Here is a 6072-nt window from a genome sequence, read left to right as displayed (position 1 = left end):
GGGAGGGGGGAGCGGGGAGGGAGGGGGAAAATGAGGGACCTAGTGCCGGGGGTTTAAGTGAAGAGGAAATGTTTTGAGAATGATGAGGTCAATGAATGTACAAATGCACTTTACACAATTGCTGTGTGTATGGATTGTGATAAGAGTTGTATGAGCCCCTAATAAAATTGTTTTTTTTTTAAAAAAAGAAGGGTCAGGGGTCTATGCAAACTTCCATCAAGTCTCCGGGCCACTTCTTGTCCATATTAGAAAAAAAAATTATTTTCGTTGCTACTTCATCACTATCATTTTGCTACTGTGATGAATCGCGTGACCCCGGTGAAAGGGTCATTTGACCCCCAAAGGGGTCACAGCCCACAGGTTGAGAACCGCAGCTATGGCCTCACCCAGAATTTGGATTCATAGCCTCCTGAACTGAGAAAATCAGTTTCTGTTTTTTAAGGCCACTGAATGACACTGAGTAATGAAGACGATCATCTAACAAACTAAGTGTTGGGTTTATCTCCATCGCTTGTGAGTTTGTTTTGCAGGGAAGTTGGGCTGATAATGCTGAGAATCTGGCCACCTTGAGACACACTGGTCAAATCAACATTGAGAACCTAACAAAGAACCAAACCACAATGTGGTTGCACTGGGAGGTCATGCCGGAGAAGAGCCCTGTCTGCAGTGTCCCCTGGAAGCCCTGGGGGGACGTCCTCCGCTGTGACTATCACTGAGACTCAATCGCACCAGGCATCAGCCTGGGTCTGGTGGGAAGTGAGAACCCATCCCAGTGATCTTCAGGGAGAGAATTTAAATCAAAGAGTTGGTAAGGAGGTACCGGAAAACCACAGATACAAAAAGGAGAAACCAAGCTACATGGATATAATAACTGCAAGAAGTAGCTCCCAACACGGGGGTGGGTTGGGGGTGGGGTAACAAAGAAAAACTCCAGAACCAAACTCACTGCCATCCAGTCAATTCTGACTCCTGGTGACCCTACACAACAGGGTAGATGGCTCCCATAGGTTTCTGAACTGTAACTCTTCAGAGGAGTAGAAAGCTTCATCTTTCTCCTGTGGAGTAGCTGGTGGTTTCGAACAGCTGACCTTGAGGTCAGCAGCCCATCATGTAACCACTATGCCACCAAGGTTCCTAACAAATAAATGAGGTTAGGATTATTAAAATTTGGAAGGTCCCAATAGGGTGTATCTGCAAACAACTGAGAAGTAAGAAGTATGGGAAGCAGGTGAAGGGGAGCTGGTATCATGGAGTTCAAGAAGGAAGAAAATGTTTTGAAACTGATTGTAGAAGCCATTGTACACTACTGCCTGATATGATTGAACTATGGAATGGGATGCTATCTGTAAGAGCTCCCAATGAAATGGTTTTGGAAAAAAAGAAAAAAAAAACAAGAAGTAAAAATAATAGCTGGTGTTGGTATTTCTGAAGGAATCTGATGAAGCTGGCTCTGCAAGGTATGAAGGAAGAACTTATGTTTGTTTCCTCCTACTCCTGCCATAGGGCTCCCTGATGGTGTCATGGTTGCACATTGGGGTACAACTCTCAGGGCCGACAGTTCCAAACCACCAGCTGGAGTCTCGGAAACTCACAGGGGCAGTTCTAGCTCTTGAGTCGGCATCCACTTGATGACAATGAATTTGAAGTGAGCTTCCTGCTGCCCAGCCTCTCCCGAGTTCCCCTTCTGACAGAACCAACCATGATCCACCCAAAACTCAAACTAACTGAAACTCACTGCCATCGAGCCAACTCAAAGTCACGGCAACCCTAATGCATAGCAACCCTATAAAACAGGATAGAAGACCGCCAGGGGCTTCTGAAACGGCCACTGTTCCTAAGAGTAGGAAGGTACGTGTTTCTGTTTCAGAGCAGCTGGTGGATCCAAACTGCTGGTCCTGTGGTTAGCAGCCCAACCCAGCCATTGAGAAAAGTGGTGTCAGGTCCCATCACAAAGCAGAAGCTGGAAGAGTAGTGGGGATCAGTGGCTGGGATCAATAGGTTAATGCTGTTGTTAGGTGCCATTGAGCCCATTCCAACCCATAGTGACCCTATGCACAACAGAACAAAAAGACTGCCCAGTCCTGTGTCATCCCCACAACCATTACCATGCTGGAGCCCATGTTGTAGCCATGGTATCAATTCATCTTGTCAAGTGTCTTCCTCTTTTTCTCTGTCCTTCCACTTGATCCAGTCTGAGTCTCTCCCGATAACATGTCCAAAGGACATGAGGGAAGGCCTTGCCAATCTCAGTTCCAAGGAGCCTTCTGGCTGTACTTCTTCCAAAAGAGATCTATTTGTTCTTTTGGCAGGACATTCGATATTCTTCTCCAGCAACATAATTCAAATGCACCGGTTCTTCCTCCGTCTTCCTTATTCAGTGTCCAAATTTCACATGCGTATGAGGTAACTGAAAATACCACAGCTTGAGTCAGGCACACCTGACCTCAACATCCTCATGACATCCTTGCTCTTTAACACTTAGAAGAGTTCTTGGGAACCAATAGATAGGCCTGAAGGGCAAGCCCCAATCCCAACTACGTGGACAGCACCCCTTCCCCGCAGAAGAATTCACTTCAGAGGACAGCACTAAAGCTACAGCTCAGGGAGAGGGACATGTCTGATCAGAGAACACAGGAGCAGAGAGATTGGAGCATATCCTGGCCCACCAAACTCTGAGGACCGTATTCCTGCTCAGAGCAGCCAATGCACAGAGAGAACCATATGGCCAGCCCCACTATGAGACATGACATCCATCACTGACCCATAGCCCTCCAGGGGACAACACTGGAGACATGGTGTGAGAATTGCATCCCATCTGACCCCACTGCATGGAGGAAAAACGCTAAGAGTGTGCAACAGAACAGCAAGGGGAGCAGAGCAAGGAAGTCCTGAGGGAGTACCAAAAATAGACTTTGGGGCCAGGGCGTGACACCCCATCAGACTCGACCAGAAAGCACTCCTAAAGGTCAACAAACAGACCTTGAACTATTTATAGACCTTTCTCTCTTTTTTGTCATTGGTTTTTGTTGTTGTTGTTTTGTTTTGTTGATTTGTTTTGCTCTGTCTTGTTTTTTGTGCGTATTATTTTCTCTGCAGGTCTATCTACATAAGATAGGCAAGACAAACAATCTGGAGGAGAAAACAACGGACCGACAGTTCCGGAGGGACATGGGAGAGGGGGAGGTGGGGGGAAGGAAGTGGTTGTTAACAAACCTAGGGGCAAGGGAACAACACTGATCTAAAATCGATGGCAAGGAGGGTATAAGAGGCCTGGTTGGGCTTGATCAAGGGCAATGTAACCTGGGGGAATTACTAAAATGCAAATGAAGGCTGAACATGATAGTGGGACAAGAGGAAAGTAAAAGGAAATAGAGGAAACAACTAAGAAGCAAAGGGCTTATATAAAAGGTCTAAATACAGGCATGTACATATGTAAATACAGTTATATATGATGATGGGGAAATAGATCTATGTAGATATATTTATAGGTTTAGTATTAAGGTAGCAGAAGGACATTGGGCCTCCACTCAAGTACTCCCTCAATGCAAGAATACTTTGTTCTATTAAATTGGCATTCCATGATGCTCACCTTCCCAACACAATCACTGAAAACAAAGCAGGTTCATAAGCAAATGTGGTGAAGGAAGCTGATGGTGTCCAGCTATCAAAAGATATAGCGTCTGGGGTATTAAAGACTTGAAGGTAAATAAGTGGCCATCTAGCTCAGAAGCAATAAAGCCCAAGTGGAAGAAACACACCAGTCTGTGTTATCATGAGGTGTCGACGGGATCAGGTATCAGGCATCAAAGAACCAAAAAATCATATCATTGTGAGGGAGGGGGAGTGCGGAGTGGAGATCCAAAGCTTATCTGTAAGCAACTGGATCTCCCCTTACAGAAGGGCTGCGGGGAGGAGACGAGGAAGTCAGGGTGCAGTGTAGCAATGATGAAACATACAACTTTCCTCTAGTTCTTCATTGATTCCTCCCATTACCACCCCCCCCACACACACACACACACACTATCATGATCCCAATTCTACCTTACAAATCTGGGTAGACCAGAGGATGTACATTGGTATAGATAAGAACTGGAAACACAGGGAATCCAGAACAGATAAACCCTTCAGGACCAATAATGAGAGTAACAATACCAGGGGAAGGGGAAGGGGGTGTAGAAAGGGGGAACTGATCACAAGGATCTACATATAATCCCCTCCCCGGGGGGGACAGACAACAGAAAAGTGGATGAAGGGTGATGTTGGACAGTGTAAGACATAACAAAATAATAATAATTTATATATTATCAAGGGTTCATGAGGGAGGTGGGATGGGGAGGGAGGGGAAAATGAGGAGTTGATACCAAGGGTTCAAGTAGAAAGCAAATGTTTTGAGAATGATGATGGCAAAAAATGTACAAATGTGCTTGACACAATGGATGGGTGTATGGATTTTGAAAAGAGCTGTACGAGCCCCCAATAAAATGATTTTTTTTTATAAAGGAAAAGAAATCCAAAATAATTTAACCATTTAGTAAAAAATTGATGAAAAATAATAAAAATTTATAAATTATCAAGGGTTCGTGAGGGAGGATGGGTGGAGGAGGGACGGGAAAAATGAGGAGCTGATTGATACCAAGGGCTCAAGTAGAAAGTAAATGTTTTGAGAACGATGATGGCAACAAATACACAAACGTGCTTGACACAAAGGATGGATGCATGGATTGTGATAAGAGTTGTACGAGCCCCCAATAAAATGATTTTTTTTAAAAAGAGTTTTTGTGCAGTGTATTTATCCAATACAATCCGTTATTTGATTTCTTGACAACTGCTTCCAGGAGCACTGAATGTGGAGCCAAGCAAGATTAAATCCTTGACAACTTAAATCTCGTCTCTAATTATCATGTTGTTGTCTTGGCCCAGTTGTTAAGATTTTCATGTCCTTTACATTGAGTGGCCATCCATTTTAAAGGCTGCAATCCTTGATTTCATCAGCAAGTGCTTCAAGTCCTACTTACTTTCAGCAAGCAAGGTTGTATCATCTGCATGTCGTAGATAGTTGATAAGCTGTCCTCTGATCCTAATGCCACATTCTTCTTAAAATGGTCGAGCGTCTTGGCTTATTTGCTTATCATACAGATTGAATAGCTATGATTAAAAATGTGTGATTGTGATGCACACCTTTTCTGATTTTAAAACTCAATATGCCCTTGTTCTTTTTGCATGACTGTTTCTGGGTCTATGTACAGAATTCCCCATGAGCACAATGAAGTGGTGTGAAATTCTCCTTCTTCTCAATGTGATCCAGTTTGTTATGATCCGTGCAGTCAAATATGCCCTTTCTTATTTTTTTTCTCATTCTCCCCTCCCTCCCCCTCATTTGATTTCTTTTTTAAAATCATTTTATTAGGGGCTCATACGACTCATCACAATCCATACATACATCAATGTGTAAAGCACATTTGTACATTCATTGCCCTCATCATTCTCAAAACATTCCCTCTCCACTTATGCCCCCGGCATCAGGTCCTCATTTTTCCCCCCTCCCTCCCCGCTCCCCATTCCCTCATGAACCCTTGATAATTTATAAATTGTTTATTTTGTCATATCCTGCCCTGTCTGATATCTCCCTTCACCCACTTTTCGGTTGTCCGTCCCCCAGGGAGGTTACATATAGATCCTTGTAATCGGTTCCCTCTTTCCAACCCATTCTCCCTCTACCCTCCCAGTATTGCCACTCACACTACTGGTCCTGAAGGGATCATCCGCCCTGGATTCCCTGTGTTTCCAGTTCCTATCTGTACCAGTGTACATCCCCTGATCTAGCCAGATTTGCAAGGTGGAATTCGGATCATGATAGTGGGCGTGGGAGGAAGCATTTAGGAACTAGAGGAAAGTTGTATTTTTCATCTTTGCTAGATCACACCCTGACTGGCTCGTCTCCTCCCCAAGACCCCTCTGCCAGGGGATTTCCAGAGGCCTACAAATGGGCTTTGGGTCTCCACTCCACCCCACCCCCCTCATTCAGTATGGTAAGATTTTTTGTTCTGATGATGCCTTATACCTGATCCCTTC

The sequence above is a fragment of the Echinops telfairi genome, unplaced genomic scaffold (genome assembly GCF_000313985.2).
Source record: "Echinops telfairi isolate 266 unplaced genomic scaffold, ASM31398v2 ScPeMD7_3533;HRSCAF=4204_0, whole genome shotgun sequence".
NCBI classification, from domain to species: domain Eukaryota; kingdom Metazoa; phylum Chordata; class Mammalia; order Afrosoricida; family Tenrecidae; genus Echinops; species Echinops telfairi.
This window is presented reverse-complemented; position numbering follows the sequence as displayed.